The sequence below is a fragment of the Phoca vitulina genome, unplaced genomic scaffold (assembly GCF_004348235.1).
Source record: "Phoca vitulina isolate PV1807 unplaced genomic scaffold, GSC_HSeal_1.0 scaffold1, whole genome shotgun sequence".
NCBI lineage: Eukaryota > Metazoa > Chordata > Mammalia > Carnivora > Phocidae > Phoca > Phoca vitulina.
In genome coordinates, this window is record NW_022589704.1 from 73,376,709 (window position 1) to 73,399,362 (window position 22,654).

The 22,654-nt window shown below is 39.9% G+C and overlaps 2 non-coding genes across 2 annotated transcripts; one reads left to right on the forward strand and one right to left on the reverse strand.

Moving 5' to 3' along the window:
* The first annotated feature begins 8,391 nt into the window (after positions 1–8,391).
* On the forward strand, positions 8,392–8,462 carry TRNAG-GCC. The gene has a single exon. It is a non-coding gene; the product is annotated as a tRNA-Gly (tRNA).
* Positions 8,463–8,734: 272 nt separating this feature from the next.
* TRNAA-CGC lies at positions 8,735–8,806 on the reverse strand. The gene has a single exon. It is a non-coding gene; the product is annotated as a tRNA-Ala (tRNA).
* Between the last annotated feature and the right edge of the window lie 13,848 nt (positions 8,807–22,654).

Genomic DNA, 22,654 nt, shown 5'->3' on the forward strand with positions numbered 1-22,654 from the left:
CTTTTATAATTTTGGAGTAACAATTTTGCAATGTTTGAAGATGGTATGCTCAGTGTTATTTTTCCAGGATATGAGAAAGAGAAAGGGGGTGGGAGAGAAAATAGAGAGAGAGAAAGAGAGAGAGATTGTTTTTAAATATTTGCAGACCTCAGTTGGAGTTTTCTACTGAAAAAATATTGATTATTGTTTGTATATATATTGATGATTCTTGATAGGTTACTTTGCACATGCAATTCCCAATGTCAATCAGAAAATCTGAACACTGATTTTACATCCAATATTGTGTTAGAGACTGCTGAAACACAATCATGCAAACAAACAAAATAACTATATAAAAGTTTCCCTGACCACAAATGAAATGTATTAGGAAGGTACGAGTAACAGTAAAAAATAGAAATAGTAGCTATTTCAGCTAAATTTTGATAGGGACTAGAAATAGTGTAGGAGCTCAGAAAAGGAAAATACAAATAAGGTTTGTTAATATACAAATACTCTGAAAAATCAATAAGAAAATAAGAAACATTCTAGTAAACAGGGTCCATCAATAAGGGATTGATTAAATTATGCGATGTCTTTCCACCATGGAGGACTCTGTCATTATAGCAAGGGCAGATCTGCCTGTGCTGAAATGGATGTAGAGAGAGATAGGTTAAACAAGAAATTATTAATGTCTGAAAACTTCAAGAACTAATTCCAGGAAACGAGGAAGAAAAATATACTAGAATGGAAAAAGAATTTAACTTTTGATTTTATATTTTTCTGTGCTGTTTGCATTTTTATAACATGTATGCTTTACTTTTTACTTTTCATCATTTTTTTGAGTTGGAGGAACACATTTGTCTAAAACTGAGTTAATCATACTTCTCTGTTCATGACATACTATTATCATTGGGACCATAACGCTTTGTTTTATCATATATTTATTCACTTTTATCCCCATATCTCTCTCCTGTTCCCTCTGCCCTCCTATAAGCCATCACTATATTGTGCTTAACATACATCTCTTTGTTTATATGGGACCATACAAAACACGTATTTTTTTGACTTCACAATTTTAAACACATGCAAATTACATTGTCATATCTCATTCTGTAGCTTATATGATTCACTAGGCACCACCTTTCTGAGAGCATCCGTGTTGCTCTGTGATACACCTAAGGCATTCCTTCCACATGCTGCATATGAGTCATGGTGTGCACCATTACCACTTCCCTGTCCACTCTCCTAGAGAACACTTGGGTTGCTTCCACAAATACCACTGCAATGAACATCCTGGTATAAGTCCGTTATTGACTTCTATGAGAAATTATTTGACCTACATAAGAATTTACATATACAAGTATTTCCAAATGGAGATACTAGTCCATGGTTTATATGTAAACCTAATGTGCCCAAATGGTACCAGCTGCTCTCTGAAATGGCTGCCCCCACCCATATGCCCCCCAGTGATGCACAGGGTCAAATGTCCCTGTGTTTACCCACATTCAGCACTGTGCAGCTTTATAATATTGTCTAGTTGGTCTAAAGGGGTATCTCCTTTTTAATTTTTTTAATTTTTATTTGATTTGATTTATTTTTTTTATTTTTATTTTTTTAAAGATTTTATTTATTTAACAGAGAGAGAGACACAGCGAGAGAGGGAACACAAGCAGGGGGAGTGGGAGGGAGACAAGCAGGCTTCCTGCAGAGCAGGGAGCCTGATGCGGGGCTCGATCCCAGGACCCCGGGATCATGACCTGAGCCGAAGGCAGACGCTTAACGACTGAGCCACCCAGGTGCCCCCTGATTTATTTTTAAATAGGCTCCACACCCAACGTGGGGCTTGAACTCACAACGCTGAGGTCAAGAGTCATGTGCTCTACCGACGGAGCCAGCCAGGCACCCCAGATACCTCCTTTTTTAACTTGAGTTTCTTTGTTAACTTAAAAAAAAAAAAGGTAATTAGAAAATGTCTTCTCCATCCAAATGTATGACTCTATAATCTAGTGCCCTTTTACTCTGCTATGACCTCTCTTAGAATCCAACTGTGTGTTTTCACCTAGTCAAACTTGTAAATCTTGTCTAAAACCTCAAACTCAGCATCTTTCAAAGCAATATGAAAAGTTCACAGATTATTAATGCTGAGAAGAATCTTGGCAACCTAGAACAATTACTTCATTTTACACCCAAGGAAACTGAGGCCCAGACAAAATAAATGACTCTCCTACTATTAAAGGGATTTGAGGGACAGAATCAGAACTGAAAAGCAGCAAGGTGCAGAGTGGAAGAGGAAGAGCTTTGGAGTCAGAGAGAAAAAGGAAAATATAAGATGGTTAGAATAGTCAAGTAAGGATTCGCAGATGGAGCTCAAGCTGAAATGACCCTCGGAAAGATGCACAGAGAATAAGGGAAATGTCCAGAGTGGAGAAGGCCACCTAAGCAAAGCCATCATTGTGAGGCATGAGCATGCTGGGTTTTATTCATAACAGAGGGCAGCAAGAATATATGGCTGTGATAGTTAAAATGGGCCTGGGAGTTGGGGAGTCTGGAGAATCTAGCTAGGACTGGCTACATAATTTTTAGTGCCAGATGAAAAAACGCAGGGCTCCTTGTTCAAAAATTAAGAATTACAAGACAGCAACAGCTAAGCAAAGTGCAAGCCTCAGTACCAACGTACAGGTTGCACATCCAATGAAGCTCGCCCTGAATCTAGCAACATTGAAAAAATGTGGTTGCAATTAGGATCCACTGAAGTTTGTGAGCAAAAGAGTGATAAAATGAAAACAATGTTTAAAAAAAATAGAGACCTTTCTTGGGAATAATGCCACGATATGTATCAAAATTTAAAATGCTCTCACCCTTTGAGTTAGCAGTTGCACTTCTAGGAACTTATCCTGCAGATATTTAATAAATGAACCAAATGGCATTTGTTCAAAGATCTTCACTGCAGTGTTGTTTCTACTAGCAAAAGATCAGAAGCAGACTAAGTGTCCTCTGCTAAGGAATTGGTTAAGGTAATGACAGTACCTTTGTGCATTGGACATTTTCACCATCTTCTTACATCTTAGCCTTCCAGCTGGATTCCTCATTCCCATTGTCTTGATTCTAAATCTTTAGGGAACTTGGCCTTGGGGCACTATTTGTGATTGTGAGATGGAATAAATAATGTTTTAATTCCTAGCCAGGAAAGGTCAATTGTATATGAACATAGAACCATTAAAAAAAAAGAGAGAGAGAGAGAGAGAGAGATGGCTCCACTTGTATAGAAGAAACAATTTCTGATATCTATCTTTAGAAAAAAAAGAAAAAAAAAGGCAATGAGCACAGCAGTATGTATGGTGTGGACCATTTGTGCATAAAAGCTATATGCAATATTTGTATCTACATACAGTATCTGTGGATGGAAATGCAAGAAAATGATGACAGTGGGCAGCCTCTAATAAATGGATCCCAGGAAATGAGGGTAGGGGGTGGAGGGTGGGATGAAGACAAGCTTTTTAACGCATACTCTTATACCTTTTGAATTTTGTACCATATGCATGGGCTCCTTATGAAAAAAATATATTTGAAAAGACCAAATGACTTGAGAGGAAGAAGAGAGGGAAGGGAGGAGAAGGCCATGTCTGCCAATAGGTGGGAGGTGGCCAAGTGGCACAGCTCAAGAGCTATTTGAATAAATGCTGCACCGGAAATGAGCATGAAGAGAAGGACAAAGAATTCCCACCCATATATCCTCTACCCTGAAGACACTATATGAATTTGAAACTGATTTAATTTTGAACCGGCAATAAAGGAATGATTGAATTTTCAAAAATTAAGGAAATTAGAAACAGAAGGAAGGGAGGAAGGGAAGGAGTAGGAGAGGGAGGGAGGACATTGAACTAGCTGCAAGGGCTACGGGGATGGCAAAGGAAAGCAGAGGTTGCCCAGGTAACCCAGGCAGTGAGCAGATAAGGATCGGCACTGTGAGGCAGGAGGGATGGGCCCGAGGAGCAAGAGCAAGATTTGATGCTGTTTTAAAAGGGGAAAATCCGACTGGTTGACTAGTTGGACATGCTGGCGGACTAGGAATGAGCATATCACGAGCAGGATGATTTCGCAGTGACAGCTTTTCAGAAGAAATTGCTGCATTCTCAACATCTGCATGCATCTGAGAATTACACCTGGATTCTTCGTTTCCATGCCTTGATTTTAATCCTTAGGAAAGTAGGCCTTGGGGTACTACTTGTGATTCTAAAATGGAATAAGTAATGATTTAATTCCCAGCCAGTAAAGGGCAATCCAAATGACTGGCTCCACCATTTCCCCAGGGCTAGTTTGTAACCTGGGACAGAAATAAGCTGTGTGTATTAAATCAATACAATCACTCACAAGTTAAAAAAAAAAAAAAGCATTGCTTTGGTGGCTATGTATTATATCAACTATGTCTGTTTCTTAATGGTTTGTTTTCTTCAGATGATATAAGCCTGGCCACATTTCCATGATGAGCCAACACCAACCAGGGACTAGGGTGCCCTGAGCAAGTGTTCCAAGGTGCTATGATGCAAATTACAAGTCCCTGCCTGCCCCATCGGGCTGTGACAATGACAGGTTTCCTAAGATAAATGATTGTGTAACATCCCACAGCACTCCCCGTTTTCTGCTCTCTGCCAACCTCAGGAGGGGCTGCTCAGCAGATCAAGGTTGCTCGGCAGACTAGGGAAAGTGCTAGGGTATGCCGCCCAGAAGACACTGTTGGCCATCTTGTGATCATTCCATGCTTGGCCGTACCAGTAATGAAATCATGCCTCCACAGCACCTCTGAGGTGAAACAGGCTTAGTACCCAGCATAGCTCTGAAACACAATGCTTGTGTTCGTCATGATGTGTTACTCAGACTTAACAAGAGGAAGTTCTGCCTGCCTGAAGAAGATTTCCACGGTTTCCACAGATTCCATGACAACCCACTCCCCTGCTGCTCTACCTTTGGCTCCCCAACCCCTACCACTCCCTACAGACAGACCTTCTCAAGTCTCTGCCCTCACTCTCCTCTGTCTGTGATTTCCTCCACTTCTAAATACTTACCTATCATTTCTGTGCTATTGGCTCCCAACTCCACTTCGGTAGCCTTGTTCTCTCTAAATCTAGATGTCGACTGCCCAGGAGGCATCTCTCCCTACTTACCTCAAAGTCTATGTTGCCCAAAGTGAACACTTTGCTCCACCCTTTTCCTTCTAGTCATTTTTCTTCCTGACTTTCCTACATGATACCATTATTCTGCCAGTCACTTAAGCTAAATTCCTTTTTCCCTTCCTTCTGCCTTGCCATGAACTTCATGCTAGAGCCTTCCTCCTGGTTCAGGACCTCATTGCCTCTCCACTCCCATTTGTAAGCACCTCCTGAGTGAATTTCCTGACTTTTAGTTTCTCTTACTCCTATTTCTCTGGCACATTGTTGCCAGATGATCCGGTCAAATACTTTGATCCTTGTGCTCCTCAAAAAAATTTCAGTGGCTTTCCATTCTACAAAAGTATCCTTATTCAAACAAACAAGGGATATGTCCTACAAACTTTTTCATGGTTTTTATTGTCTTCTTGTAATTCTACCACCGATGCATTTCTTTAAATTTTCTTAAACTTTCATATTTTCGGGCTATATCACATTCACGTTTAATGGGTTCTCTAAATTTACTGTTTGGGGTAAAATTGTTTCTCAGTTTTTGTTGTTTAGATGTGAGCAATATAAATACTACTCAAACTACATAGAAAAGGACAACTTACTGACTCACATAAACACAAAGTCCAGAATTTGTTCTAGTTAAGTACGGTTGCTTCTAGGGACTCAGTGTCATATTGGGGATGTGTATCTCTCTCTTTCTTGGACAAGCAAGACAGCAGCAAACCTAGCTATACATTCCACCCATTTGCTCACCTGAGCAGAAAGATAGTCTTTGCTTATAGCTCTGGAAAGAAAGTTCTGGTAAGTTCTGGAAAGTTGTCCCGCCTATGGCCACATGTCCATCTCCAAATTAAACACAGTGACAAGGGAAAATATTTGGCTAGATCTGTTTCACATACCTACCACTGTGACAGAGAAACAGAGATGAAGGAGAAAGTTAACCTCACCCAAATCTCAAGGTATCAATTCTCTACAGAATAGAAGACTTGTACCAGACTTCTATCAGAAATAAGTGAACTACTAAACACACACACACACACGCACACACACACACAGACTTGGAATGCTTTTGGCTCTGTATAACAAATTACCCAACTCAAAGGGGCTTAAACGATAAAGATCTTTACCTAACCAAAAGTCTGGATGGAGAAAATCCTAGGATGGTGCAGTGTCTCTTTCCTCTGAGTCATCGTCAGTCTCTCTTCAAGTCACAAAATGGCTGGGGCAGCTCCGAGCATTACACCTCATATGGCAATGTTAGGAGCAGGAAAGAAAAGGCAAAAGAGATCTTCCATACCATCTTTCCCAGAAGCCCCTAGCTGTCTATACTTGCCTCTCTTTGGCAGGAAGTGTCACAAACCCATCCTAGACCAATCTTTGGAAAGGACAATGGGATAACTGGCTTCGTACACCACCTCTGGTCCTGGGGCTAGATAGACTCATGTGGACTTTCAGTAAGAGAAAATGTAAAATGGCCTTTGGTAGGCCACTAAAATCGTTTGCCATTAGGCCGTACTTCTTATTTAACCCCTTCTATCTGTTTAAACTGTTGGTAGTGTTTCTTGTGCTGAGGGATTTTTAAACTGTTTCAAATTTTGAATCATAACATTTTGGAGTTTGAAGGAACTTAGGTCATTTAGTTCGGGGCTTTTCAAAGTTTGTTGTTGTTTTTTGTTTGCTTGTTTTTTGTTTTGTTTTGTTTTTATTTGACTTGTAATCCAAATGCAAATAAGTGGGAGAGTTTAAAATTGGCCCAGTGGAAGTGAGGGGCCTGGGCAAAGAAGGTGGGGCCCCACCAGCCAATGGCCCTGCGACTCTTCTGGAAAGTTAGAGTCCTTTGGAATGTAATTTGAAAACCACATCTCTCTCCAGTTCTCTCATTTTAAAGAACTGAAGTTCGGAGAGGTAAAATGATTTGACCTTGTTCTTCCACAGGTTACTTAGGATTGCAGTTTCAATTTACTGATTCTCTAATCTCTTTGTATCTTTTATGCCTTGGACATAAATAATTTCATAGTGTCTTTGTGTCTTTGTCTTCAAATTTTGCTCTGTATCCACACACTAAAAAATCCTTAAAAATAAATCTTAATGTAGAAGTTCTTACATTATTCTTTAGCCTTTTATGATTTTTTCTAACTCCACTCTACTATTTTTCATATATAATGTCCTGAGCTACATGCAGTATTTCTGGTGCGATACACAGTGATTTATTCTGTTGTAGGCAGAACAGGGCTGTGGCTAAGCAACCAGAGATTGCTTGATACTACATGTGTTCCAATCTTGCCTCTAAGAGCCTCAATTCCCTCAATTGTTAAGGGGAGGTGATTATAATACCTACCTCACTGGGTTTAAATCCATGTGTAATGTCCTTACAGAGCCCAGCACATAGTCACTGCAACCATGTTTACTGTTATTTTCTCATATCCCCTGCCCCCCAACCCCCACATCTTCCTTGGCCATCAAAGATCCTGCAAATTGTTGGGAATTTCCCCCTCACAGATAAAGGGCCAATGATGTCTAAATCCAGAGCCTTCTATCTTATATTTATATTCATTTCCATAATTGCATTTCCTTCACTTTAGTTTCTCTCTCTCATATATCTTTGTTGCGTGATTTGCCTCTCTCTCATATATCTTTGTTGCGTGATTTGCAATTTTACTTTCTATGGAAACTAAGGGTAAAGGCTCAGATTCATACTGTTAGAGTTAAAAGAGGTCCCATTATCAAGTCATTCACAATGAAGGAAGAGGCAGTTTAGAGAATTTAGGTCATTTGGCTAGAATCACAAATGCTTCAAATTTCCCTGTTCAGATCACATAGTTCTAATTTACTCTTATAATTTGGATCAGGGTCCCAGTTCCCGCCACGGCTCCCTCATCCCTATCCCACATTCCTGACAAATATCATCATGTATTTGTCTGAATAGCTAAAAGACAATTAGGGAGGGGCTGATGTAAATTGTCTAAATGTCTGAAGATACAGCTAGGTAATTGTATAATTCTGTACATACATAACAAAATTTTCATTTGCCTGCTTCACCAAGGTCAGCTTCAGAAGAATCACTTCATAAAGTTCAACAGAAGTTAATATAATAGGATTTTTTATAAATGTTTTCCCAATATTTTATTATAATTAGTTGATTACAAATATCACTGCTTTCTTTAAAATTGAATACAGAAACATGTAATTACAGAGAATCATTACACACATGGAAATATCTCTTCTATTAAAATGTGGAAAGGGCTTATCCTTGTGAGCATTGGTGGTTCAGTGGTAGAATTCTCGCCTGCCACGCGGGAGGCCCGGGTTCGATTCCCGGCCAATGCAACCAGGTTTTTTTTCCTTTACTTTTCACCCGCGTATGTTAGATTCCCAAAGTAAGTTCAGTAACGATATTCAAGTTGATTTTATGCAAATGAAGAATGATGTACCGAGGGTAATTTCCGGTTTCGCTTTTACTTACAACAAACGGAAAGGCGGTTTCTCTGAGCTTCGCCTCACTTTTAGACTGTTTTTGGGCGCCCTAGAATATGTAAGCAAAAGGTATGTATGTATGTCTAGTGTTCTAGAATAGAAAAGGAAAAGCAACATCGGCTGTTTGGAGATGCCGGGGATTGAACCCGGGACCTCACACATGCGAAGCGCGCGCTCTACCACTGAGCTACATCCCCCAGCCGCGAAACTCTTTTCTGGTAAAGGCATTCATTCATCCTTTAGCGCTGGTCAAATTAGTAAAGATTCAGGAGTTTACTTTGGTGAGTGCCTCTCAGCACGTTTCTACCCTTCCCACTCTCGTCTAAAGCTGCTTCCCTGGTGCTTCGGGACCGGCTGCAGCCAGTGCTCTGGGACGCAGGCGGAACGAGCTGCCGAGCACGCCCGCCGGCGCCGCGAGCTCGCAGCGGGAGGCTTGGGGCGCCCAGCCCCGCCGGGGACGCGGGACGGTCGCGCGCAGAGTGCTCCAGGGCTGGGCGCCGCCGCGGCTTTACGGCGCAGGCGCGGGGGGCCGAGAGGGCGCCTCGGCTTTGCAGCCGGCTCCACCGAACTCGCAATGGCAGCCCAGGGCCCAATACGCCCGCCGCGCCGCGCGGGGAGCGTCGCCCTGGTGCTCGCCGAGACCTGCTCCTGAAGTAGAGTGCTGGGGACCTTCTGTGCGCACTCGGAAACCTTCTGGCTTTACCTGTACCCCCCAACCCCCGCCCCGCAATAAACTCACATCCCGGGTAGACGACCTGTTCACGCCAACTCCCCATAAACTGGGTTATGCAGGAGTTACTACAGCCACCTCTTGGAGGTGTAAATGATCTTGCAACAGGCTCTTCTTTTCCACGGGGACCAAACTGAAAAAATGACACCGCCACCCACTCTGTAGCTTAATTATATATACATGATGATAAAGTTGGGGCGGGGCACCTGCTCAGGACGGATTTTTCTCTCTGTTTGATATTTACAGTTTGGACCCATCTGGCTGATGGAGCTAGTAAAGTAAGTCACTGAACACCTCCTTTAATGTCCTCTTAACCCTCCCTAAACACTAATCGCGCTCCCAGCCCCAAAAGAAGAAATGTATCCCGAGTCCTGTTGCCTCGGAAATTGCTTCTGTCCAGTTGTTTGGGTGCTAGATAATACAATGAGCTAACTTGCATTCTAGTGGGATGATGTGTGTTTGACCCTTCCCGGTGCAGTTTAAACTGACATCGCCCCAGGCAAGCGAAGCCTGGGTGGTAGAAGCCTCAGGCACCCCGATGGGATCAGGGGAGAGATTGGGTGTCTGAGGAGCTGGATCGCAATCACTTCCAGCTGACCTGTATGGCAGACCCCAACAGGTAGAACAGGGAGGACCTAGAATTTCTACTCACTTCAGTTGCAGCAAAGTACCTCTCATAAATGAAATGGTCAGCAGGCCAAAAAAGCAGAGCAGAGAGCAGAAGTTTCAAAATAATTCTGAGTAACCCACAAGCTTCATAATCAACTCCTGGATTAAAAATAAATAAGTTACTGTGTTTGCTTACAGTAATTTAAACAAATAATGGCTCATAATCCGATTTGTTTTTAACTAGAACAAGCCACATGCTGATCTAATACAATAATACAGAATGTCCAAAAAAAACCCAAAAAACAAACCACGTCAGTGGACAGCCATTAGGAGCTCTGCTCCAAGCCAGAACATTTCCAAACCAACCCCTAGATTCCATCCTGAGGCACTAGAAGATGAACATGTTCAGTTGACTCTGAATTGGGAAACAGGGATAAAACCATTTATCCACCCCCAAGGTTTTCACCAGAGCAAATTACAACCGTAGCATTTAGTTAATTGTAAAGGAAGTAACATTGGCCTCTAGTGACCTCACTTTGCCGTCCTCTTTGGTACCCTTCCTCAAGTTAGCGCTTATTCCGCCATCACCTGAGGAAACTCCCCTTCTGGGACAACTCCCTTCTTTCTCGGGCAATTCTGAAATTTCAGAGCTAAGCCCAGAGAAGGCTCTTTTTAAATGCCCACTCCTATTCCATCATTCCAAGGCCTAACTGAGTGCATTTGGTAAAGAAAATGAAGCTCTAAAGCCAACAGAGGATATCAAGTTGATTTACTGGCCTGGCTTAACCTAAAAGAAAGGCTCTGACTCACTGGGCTTTTTCAGCCACTGTGGTTGGTGGGAAAGGTGAATAGGAGGCACACTTTTGGATTAGGGGGTCTTTTCAGGAAAACTTGGATCACATCTATTCTTTATACAAATAAAACTGTGCCAACTTTGTTCACAGATGAAGAGAGGCTGGCCAAATGTCCAAAATTATAGAGTATAAAAAAACTCAGTTCTACTTCTACCTTCCCATTTCTCTTGGTTGGGGACAAATTTCCCCTTCTCGGTCTCCCTCTTCCTCTGCCACACACATCTCTCTCTCTCTCTCTCTCTCTCTCTCTCTCTCTCTCTCACACACACACACACACACACACACACACACACACATCATTCACAAGGATTGACCACAGGCCCCACTTTGAAGCAGGGGACGTTTCTCTCTGGCTGTGCTCACACCTTCCCTTTCACATTCTCGCTTCAGCTCTTGGTACTCTGGCCAGCAGGTACAGAGCGTGTTTCCCTCAGAGCTGACTACGAGCTAAGATGTTTATTCCCAGTCCAAGCAGCAGTTCTTACTCCTGACTGCACATTAGAATTACTGGCAGAGCCTTTGAAAAATGCGGATGCTCGCTAGAGCCCAACCCCAAACCAATTAAATGAGACTCTCTAGGAGGGGGTCCAGGCATCAGTATCTTTTTTAAAATCTCAGATGATTCCAAAGGGCTGCTGCTTGAGGGCTGTTTGCATGTCAACAAGGGGTGTCCAGTGATGGTATTTAACTAAACCTACTCTTTTAATCACTTTGCGGTATATACATATACCAAATCTTTATGTTGTACACCTTAAATGAATACAATGTTATATATCAGTTATATTTCAATAAAACTGGAGGAAAAAAACGAGAGGTTGATTACTAGCCCAGTGGTTCTTGACTTTGGCTGCGTATTTGAAGTACTTGGCAAGCTTTAGGAAAAAAATTCTGATGCTTGAATCCCATTTTCAAATATAGTGATTTAACCATTCTGACCCATTCTTGGCATGAGATTTTTACACGGCTTCCCAGGTGGCCCTATATGCAGCCAAAGCAGAGAACCAGAGTATTAGAGTGCACCCTTTCTCAGGTTCTCTCCACCCTGTTGTATGAGCAGCCAAGCCTGAAAGCAGAGGACTCCAGAGCCCCCCACACTTGGGAATTGGCGTTGCTAGAGGATGAAAAGAAGCTGACTCATTCCAACTTCTCTTCCCTATTTTCCTTCATCTAAAATAAAACTGGTGAAGGCAGGTGTTCAAGTGCTAAAAACGAGCATTTCTTAACCTCATATATCCCATCTCCTCTGGGTGAGGTGTCTCTGCTGCTTTGCTAGTCATTAGAAAAGCTCCAGAGGGGAAGAAGAAAGGGGTGGAGAGTAATCTGCACTTGGCACCTGGGAATGCCCAGTGCTTGTGTCTTCCTGGCTGATAAAAAGACTGGATTGCTTTACTCAACACCTAAAGAAACAGGCAGTGCTTTGAAATATATTATGTTACTCCTCACGATCATAACTATTAGTAATTCTTCATCACCACAGTTAATTATCATTAATAACAGCCCGAGAGCCAAAAAAGCTACTGGTTACATTTAATTCAGAGAAAGTTAATAAATATTACTCTTTTCAATAAGTATTCCGAAGTGAAAAATTATAGTGATCATAATTTGCATTTAGAATTAGAAGTATTTATTGAACAGTAAGTTAGATCCTACTTAGAAAGATGCAAATTCTATAATTTAGATTCTGGTTACAAATAGATGGAAACAGAAGGAGGTACATATTTAAGATGACATTTAGAGAAGAGATGTTAGAAAAAGCCCATACTTCTGGAAACTATCAATGGTCAGTCAGTTTAAGAAAGGGTGTTTTAAAACTGGAAGGAGAAAAAAATATCTACATGCGGTCTGAAAGATTTTTCCAAATTCAGATGATCTATTCACGATAGGTTTTGTAGTCTTATAGTACTGGCCTATTCACAGAAGCTGTAGATAGGATACATATTTTCTTATGGTGTTCTCGAAGGTCTTATTTTGCCAACTAGCAAAAGAGATTAGGTATTGTATATTATTCTATATGAATTCTTCAAAGCACTAGCAGTCACTAAATTCTCAATAGGCATATAATACATGCTGGCTTACAATTTCAAGTGGGAAACTGCTTTTTTTTCTAAAAAAACAAAAAATGGTGTTTAAGGGTAAGTGGGCGTAAGGGATTCTACTGTTGTAACAAAGATATCCTAAAAGATTCTAAAATTGGATTATGATGATGGTTACACAACTCAGTAAAATTACCAAAAATTACTTAATTGTACAGCTAAAATGTGTGAATTTTATGTTATATAAATTATGCCTCAACAGAGTTTTAAAAAGGGGAGGTCCTTAAGGGATAGAATGTGTTAACAGTGGAATGTGATAACAGTTAATGTACCAGAGGGATATTACACATGTAGACTGCATAACTAATCTGAAAGGAAAAAGATGGTACCCAAAAGAGGGAAAATGGTGGATGAAAGCAATGTATATAGAAGGAAAGGAGCAAATCGTCACATCGATAGGGCATCTATTGTCTCCCATAACCGTTACAAGAATAGGGAGCGCAAGCTGTGTGCTGGGAGCTAAGCTAAGCACAGGCGAACACAAATATAAATTGCGATACAACCTGATGAATTCTATAATGGAGTTTTGCATGGAGGATTGAAGGAAGAAACAAACGAGAACATTTTAACTTGCCCACGTTCACGTAAGTACAGATGTTGAAAGCAGAAGTCAAACCATGCTTATCTCACCCTTCAATCTGTATCCCTGGGCTGAGTAAATGTTTGCTACGCATGTACCACAGACTGCTGTTCTCCTTCCTATAATAAGTCTTCCGACTTTTAGCTGGACATACGAACAGCAGAAACAATGACATTCCCTACCCTCCTGAGCAGTAGTGTGAAGGAAGAGGCACACATCTTCCTCCTTTTAGGACACGTGCCAGAAGGTGTAAACAAACATCATTTCCCCTCCAATCCTATTAGTAGAACTTACTCTCATGACTAAATCCTAAATCTAGCAAATTGAGGGTTGGAGAAAAGTGAAAGGTGAAACTTAATGTCCATGCCTGGGTAGGTGGGAGAGGCTTGTGTAATCACCCTGAGCTCTCTGCATCTAGACTTCTGTGAGAGAGGAATAAGCCTTCTTCATTTTTAAGCCACTTTTATTTAGAGTCTCTCTTTCTCAGAATAGAACTTAAATTCTAATTAATAAAAAGAATGATTCTTTCTAGAACACAAGTAAGGATATAGACTTACGTGGCCCATAAGTCTTTGATGAGAAGCAGTATTGTCAATCCTGTAACACTAGGCGGGGGCTTTCTTGGCCCTGCCAGTTAGGGCAGGATTAGACAAGCCAGCAATTATCTTTTTCAGTAATTCTAGGTAAGAAAGGATATAGAATTTTCTTATTTATTTATTTGAAATGTTACTCCTCACGATAACTATTAGTAATTTATTTTTTATTTATTATCAAAAGGGAAAGGGAGATCAAGGCAATCACACCAAAATGAGATACTCTTTCTCAGTAGGTCCTCTGTATCTTAACTATCTTTAAAGGATTAGAGGCAAATTAGGAAAAGCCATAGCTTTCCCCCTGGATTCAGACGTTTAGCTCCCAAAGATTGCACTTCATGCTGCTCCCCTCCAAATCCAAACTTTTGTTATTATGTTACCAACTCCTTAAGAAGTGAGGAACAGGATATAAATGCTAACTCGTATCAAAAATGCTCATATTTCTTGTCCCTCTTGACTAACAAAGCAGATGCCAACGATGACATTGCCCTTATCCTCACCTGGGAAACTAAAAGTTCTCCCCTTATGTACAAAAAGGCAGAAAGGATAATAAGAATGCCTCTATCCTTAACGACATTTGGGTAAATGTTGTGTGGACCCCCAGGAAAAACTCCATAGCTCTGCAAGAAAAATTATATATATACATATATATGTATATAAATTTGTGTATAAATGATAATATGTAATATATAATACATATATACTTTAAGAATTCTGTATGTGTTTATAAATGTAAAATATTTCTGACATTAACTCAAGTGTTGACTGACTTAGGGAGATATTAGAAATAAGGATTATGAGAGAAGGAGGTGTCTAAGATGATTCCCAGTGCTCTGGTTTAAACAATTATGTGCATGATAGTGTCATTCAATAAAAGAGAATATATTGGAGGGAGAGTAAGCTTTATAGAGGGTCATTAATTCTATTTCTATTTTGTTCAATTTGAGGTACAGTCATCTCTCCCAAGGGAGATCTTGAGTAGACATTTAGATGCTGGATTTGGAGATGACAGGTTTGGCATTGCAATATGTACTTGAGAAACATCGGTATAGAGAAAATAAAGTCAGGGACTGGATGGGACTAATTAGGGAGAGAGCAGAGAATGAGACAAAGGGGACTGAAAATCTACTTTCAGGAACTCTAATATGTAAAGACTGAGAAAGGAGAATGAAAAGGAATAGCCAGGGAGACGGGAGGAAAAGCAGAGGAGTAAGGTCCCAGGGATCTCACTGGGAAAAGAATGTTTTGAAAGGGAGTTTCAAATACTTAAATATTTAAAATACTGTCACCTGTGAAATCAGGTATGCTATCCAAGATTTAAAATGTCCATTAGAGGGACACCTGGCTGGCTCAGTCGATTAAGCGTCTGCCTTGGGCTCAGGTCATGATCCCAGGGTCCTGGAACTGAGTCCCGCATTGGGCTCCTTACTCAGCAGGGAGCCTGCTTCTCCCTCTGCCTACCACTCCCCCTGCTTGTGTGGTCTCTCTCTCTCTCTCTCTGACAAATAAATAAATAAAATCTTTAAAAAAAAATGTCTCTTAGATTTAGTGACATGGAAGTCATTGGTTGACATTAATAAGTTATTTCACTACAAAATTGAATGTTAATTCTTTTAATATATGCTATGCAATTCACAATTACTCTCTGTGGGAAGTTTTCCTTTCTTTCTTCTAGCAAAAGAGCTGTTTCATGCTCTTTACCTTTTAGTACCAACCTTAAATAAATTATTTTTTCTGAAGCAAATTCATCTGGAAATTAGTGAGGTCCAAAGAATCAAGAAAGGACAAGAGACACAAATGCTTTTAAATCACAGGAGAATTTACAAATAGGAAAGGTTCTCTTTTTTCCTTTCTGGTACTAAAAAAACATTATATCTATTCATTTACTCATTCATTTATTCAATGCACATATACTGATCACTTACCATGTACTATGCACCATGTTCGAAGTTAAGGATAAAAAAGTGACAAAGTTAGTGCTTCCCCTGTTCTGACTGTACTTCAGGTCAAGGGGGGAGGCCACCAAATATAAAGAAAGTGTCAACAGTGTAATAAAGGATATGGTGGAAGAAACTAAGAGTTCCGTATGAACACACAGGAAGAACCCTGAACCCAGTTCTAGGAGATGAAGGAAGGTTTCTGGGGAGGTATGAAGTATGAACAGCAGTTAGCCTATTGGGGATGAGGAGGGATAAGAGAATGAAGAGCATTCTAATCGAAAGAAACAGAATATGCAATAGCTTAGAAGTCAAGAAGATCAGGGTGCCTGGGTGGCTCAGTCGGTTAAGCGGCTGCCTTCGGCTCAGGTCATGATCCCAGGGTCCTGGGATCGAGTCCCGCATCGGGCTCCCTGCTCTGCGGGGAGCCTGCTTCTCCCTCTCCCTCTGCCTACTTGTGTTCTCTCTCTATCTCTCTGTCAAATAAATAAATAAAATCTTTAAAAAAAAAAAAAAAGAAGTCAAGAAGATCATAATAACTTTAAGGAACAAAATTAAATTTAGTGGGGAGGGTATATGCTGTACTGTGGAGCATGCAAAGGAAGAGCTGAAGATGGGAAGTAGGCAAGGGCCTTGTAAATATCATAAATGCTCAGAGATCTGTGAGAAACCATGCAGAGTTCTACACAGGAAAACAACATGAGATTTTATTTTTAGAAAAATTATTCTGGCTGTAGTATATAGAACATATGGGAAGGGGCCCCAATAAGAAGCAAGAAAACCACTGGAAGCTTCCTCCTGGCATCAGAAAAGAAATGATAGACTCAGGCAAGAGATGATGATCTAGAGCTTCACTGTCCAATATGGTAGCCATTAGTAACATATGTCTATTGAAATGTGGCTAATCTAAAGTGAGAAGGTAAAATATCTCAGTAATAATTTTTTATCATGACGACATGTTGAAATAACAATTTTTAATATATTGGATTAAATAAAATATATCATTAAAGTTAATTTCATTGTTTCTTTTTACTTTTGTGGGTACTAGAAAATTGAGAATTTTACACATTGGACTTATATTATATTTCTACTGGACAAAACTGATTTAGAGCCTTTGCACTGGAAATGGATAAAATTGAATAAACAAAGAGACATTGAGGCAGGACTTGCATATCAGATATAGAGGATAAGGAAAACGAAGGAATAAATGATTCCAAAGCTTCTAATTTGAGCAACTAAATGAAAGAATGGTATATTGAAGAGCACCTAGGGATATGAAAGCCCTTTTTGTTTTGTTTTTATTTTAAGATAGAAGAAGATGCAGTATGTTTTATTGAAAATATGAAGGAAGAGTGGAATACAACAAAGATATGTGAAAAGTACTTGAAGTGTCTCCCTTAAGTAAAAGAGAGACAGACACACCTACCTTATTGTAGCAAAAGAAAAGCAGGGAAGGATGGGTTCTGGGATCTGGTTAATTTGATAGATTTGGAGATAGTAAATTGAAGACATTTCCATGAAAAATGCTTCAATTTTCTCTGTGAAGAAGAAAGTTCGTTTACTTTGTCTCAGGGCCAAGATACTGTCTTTAAAGTTTTGATGAAAATGGGAAAACTCTAGAGGAGCTGGAAGGATTCCAGGCAACACTGAGACCAAGATGAGGTTGGAGAGAGGACTAGAGAGAGCTACTGGCCGTCAGTAGGCACAGAGAAAGGGCAATGCCAGATTGCCTAAGGGGAGATTCCGTTAGGTGCCTTCGACAAAAGGACAACCGGGCCAGGAAGTCTGGGAATTGATAAGGGTAGGGACTGAAGAAATAAACATGAAATCTCAGCTTTTCCTGACAGGAAGTAAAGAGAAGAATGGAGTGACCAGATGCTTGCAGAATTCCTTGATGTCAGAGTGAGAGAGCTGTGGTCGGTGGGATCTGTGAAATAAATATTTCAAATATTTCAAAGTCAGGGTGATGACATTGCCTTGGGAGTGAATATCTAAAACGGAGTGGAGGCGAAGTTTAATACCGATATGATCAAGGAATTGAGAGGCTTTAGATATTCACAGGGACATTGATTTGCCTCAGGAAAATAGTGGGGTCTGGGTGAAGCAGACAGTGAGCCAGAAGCATGTCTTTAAGGAATGAGGGGGTGGGTGGGTTGGTGACAGGAGGGAAGTAGATTTATAGCGTAGTAATTATCCAATACATGTCAGTTTCTTTTAACAGTTCACATACAAATTAATAAATGATCCTATTTTGTACTTTCACATTAAAATAATATTCCATCCGTCTCTCCACAAACACATGGAGACACAATATATGTCTCCTTTCTCTCTCTCTCTCTCCACACACACACACACACACACACACACACACACACACACATTCACATATGCTCCTCACTGTTGATATACATTAATCCAGTTTTTAGACAAAATTGACACAAAGAATTGGGGGAAAATGTGTTAAATTGTGCATTTTCTTTTTGTGCTACAGATAGAAAAAAAGATGTACATTTTTTTTAACAATAGCAACTTCATAAATGTGCTCAAACGATAGCTTCTCAAGGTTAGGGGCCGTCCATGCTGGTACATGCTAAAGAAGCATTTTTTAAAGACAAGATTTTTATAGTGAAAAGAGTGCTTAAGTAGGAGTCAGAAGACCTGATATCCAAGAAGGCTGATCAGTTATCAGGTGTTTTGGGCAAGACATTTAACCTTGCTGAATCTCCACTTTCCCATCTGTACAAGATGGGTGACTTCCACAGCTCCTACAACTTAATGGGGTCTTTGTGAGGATTAAGTAAGAAAGCATACAGGAAATTCCTTTGTGGCCTGTTAAATGCTCATATAAGCTGCCTGAAGGAATACGTGACCTAGCTCCAGCAAAAATTTATCATGGTTCCAACAATACTAATAATATTCTCATTAAAAGGGGGGAATTAAGATTTGGGTCAAATTTATGATTTCTGAAGGAAGGCTACTTGCTTATTGCTTATCGATTATTCTGAACTTTGGTGGGAGACTTCTTTTCTTCTTTAGGTAAGTACCAAAATACATCCTCTCTTGTATTTCCTTACAAAGGGTGGACTTTGAGCCATCTCACTGGAGTCACCTGAGAGGTTTGTTGAAACAGTAGTTCCCTGGACTCAGCATCTAAAGATTCTGCCCTTTGGGCTGAGACTCAAGAACCTGTATCCTAGCTGATGCTACACACACTAATACTTTTTTATAACAATTTCGTCGAGATATAATTCCCATATCATATAATTCACCCATTTCAAGGGCACAACTCATATTCGCAAAGTTGTGCAACCATAAAATATGAGATCTACTGGGCTATATGAAAGTTTTATGGATGTGGAGACTGCTCTGTGGTTAATGTATAAAGAATCTCCCCCCCCCCAACCCCAAGTATAAAGATAGATACAAGACAAAATCATTGCACTCCACCAGACTGCTCTGCTTTCTGAGAGCTGATGGATTTCTGCTAAACATATTTCTTCTATTTTACAAAAGGGTTAGGGAATACTATAGAGAAAATGTAAATGCTGCATAACTAAAGGAGTGTGGAATTTTCCTCCTCCCTGAAAATCTGGCAAGCCCTGGCCTTCTCTTTACATCTTAGGTATCAGAAAGAGTTTGTGAGGGAAAAGAATCATGATCAGGCTAAGGTTCCCCAGCTCCTCTTAAGGCCTACTTTCTGATCTATAAGTCTTCTTCTCTTCTTAAGAATTCAGGATCAATGCAACTTCCTAATATCTTTAGACAGAGCATGTCTCTAAAAGCTTATTGACATTTTCAGTTTGTCAGCTTCCAGAACTCCATTGTTGACTCTGTTCCATCTCTGTTTAATTAGAGGGGAAAGACTTTTAAACAAAAACACTTCATTGTTTCTGTAAATGGTAACATAAATGGTAAGGTATGAGCCAGAAACACCCAAGGCTTTAGAAGGAGTCACAACCCTATTCAGGCTGATGTTTTAGATATTTTGCAAAGTGCTTCTCTTACTCTGTGGGGAATAAAATGTTTTGGAGAAGCATACTGGGGAAGCTAGGTAAGCTGCTTTTCTAGTTTTCACAAAGAGGGTTTCTTATTTAGTGTACAGTACAGTAAGCATCTTTCTTGAGCATCATATTCACTTAAGAGAATTATATATATATTATCTATTTTATCTATTATTATCTAATATTTTATTTATAATATGTATATATATTATATATTATAATATGCACTATATAATCTCTTCCCTTCTAATGGAACTAATAGTCACTCTAAGGAGGTCAAATCAACAACTGAGTTTGATCATGAGGACAAAAACAACAACAAAAAAAACCCATAAACTCTTACAGAGGGTTTAGACCAACAGTTCCTTTTTATAGATGAGCAACTAAGGTTCAGAGAGGTTTGTAACTTTCAGTTAGAGCACACTTCTTTGCTTTCCTTAGAGTAGGTGGTCACACCTTTAGGGCACATTATCTTGAATTAAAGGTAAGAACTCAAATATGATTTTCAGGGTGAAACCTTAAAAGCTGTAATGAAGTAAGTCCTAGTCTCTGTTAATAGTTGAGTATTATGTTTTCAAGATCATACATTAAAATGAAAGCAGAGTACAAGTTATGTTTTAAACTTGGTTATTTTCCATGATGTCAAGGTAAAACCCAGAGAGCAAGATACATTTTAAAGTTGGTTGTTTCCCTCTGCTGTACACAAAGATTGTCAATTCAGTAGAAAGCTCAGCTCAAACCATCTATGAATGGTTTCCAAATTCCAGAGACCTCTGTCTGGGAACATTTTTCAAACCGCTGGTAATATTGCCACATATAGATCTCATCCAGGTTTAAAGCATAGGCCCCCACAACATCATCCTTGTTTATAAGTCTTGAAGCTGCCCCTAGTTCCAGGAAATACTTTGTCATCATGCACTTGACAATTTTTGGTTGCCATCAAACACGTCACAAACTTAACACTCAGTTTTCCCAGTCAGTCTTTCCAGGGACCCAACTCACCTCTCTGTTTGGGTTTCCATGCTGACATTTAGAAAAACAACAGTCACTCAACTCATAAAGCCCTTTCTCATGTTCGTACTAATTTTAATATTGACTTTCTCCTAAAAGCTCCAAAATATTTTAAGGTTTTTTTTTTTCCTTTTTTTTTTTGCAAGATTGAGCTTCCAACTTGTGTTTTTTTAAGTGCTTCCAAATTTTTTCTTAACATATGTTGCACGAAGTCTGTCCTATTAACAGAACCCACTCCTCTTCCACATAGCATAAAAATCCAAAGATTTAGCCTTTCAGAGTGCATTTCTAGGTTGTACCATTAATTTGAGCTTTGTGTTTAGCTCAAATCAATTTGTTTAGATTAGGTTCTCCCAAGTCACTTTATCTATAATCATCAAAGATTCTGAGTTCAAATCCATTTCTGGAACACCCAATTTAATGTATCCGGATGAGGACACATTTCTTTATACTCTATATATTATATACATTTCTTTATACTTTATAGGGAAGTGAAAGTTGTTTTTTTTTTTTAATGAACACAGCAGCATAACATTTGATCCTAACATTTTTGAACAGCTCTCCTTTGTTTTCCCCTTCCACGCAGGAAACTCTATTTAAAATTATAGGATTGGATAAATATGTGTATCAAATTAAAATTTTAATTTATTTTATTTTAAGATTTTATTTATTCATTCAAGACAGAGAGATAGAGAGAGAGCATGAGCAGGGGGAGAGGCAAAGGGAGAAGCAGGCTCCCCACTGAGCCAGGAGCCAGACGTGGGGCTCGATCCCAGGACCCTGAGATCATGACCCAAGCCGAAGGCAGATGCTTAACCATCTGAGCCACCCAGGCACCCCAAATTAACAATTTTAGAGAGGTATAATTTGTGTGATTAAGCACTTTGATGCTAGAATCAGATTGCCTGGGACTGGATCTTAGTTCTACATCCTACCTGTACAACCTTGAAAAGGTTACTAACCTTTCTGCACCTCAATATTTTTGAAGGTTTTATTTATTTATTTGAGAGAGAGAGAGCACAAGCAGGGGGAGCAGCTGAGGGAGAGGGAGAAGCAGACTCCTGACTCCTGGCTGAACAGGGAGCCTGATGCCGAGCTCGATCCCAGGACTCTGGGATCATGACCTGAGCCAAAGGCAGATGCTTAACTGACTGAGCCACCCAGGCGCTCCTGCGCCTCAATTTTTAAATAGGAATAACAAAAGCTAAATGGAGATTGAGTAGTAAATATATGCAAAGCACTTAGAACTATGCCTGTCACATAGAAGTAATATATGTTGGCTATTTATATATAAATGCATTTGATTGAATAAAATTTATAGATCAGTTACCAGGAATATAGATGCCATATAGTTTGGAGGCTATACACACGAGATCCCCAGCATACATAAATAGGAAAATTCTGGCAGGAATTTGAGAGAGATTCCTTATTTTTTGCTTACTCTTTTGAATCTTTATTTTATTGTGTTTTTTTTTAAAGATTTTATTTATTTGAGAGAGAGAGAGCACAGGCAGGGAGACTGGCAGATGTAGAGGGAGCCTGAAGTGGGGCTTGATCCCAGGACCCTGGGATCATGACCTGAGCCAAAGGCAAGCACTTAACCAACTGAGCCACCCAGGCACCCCATTTTATTGCTT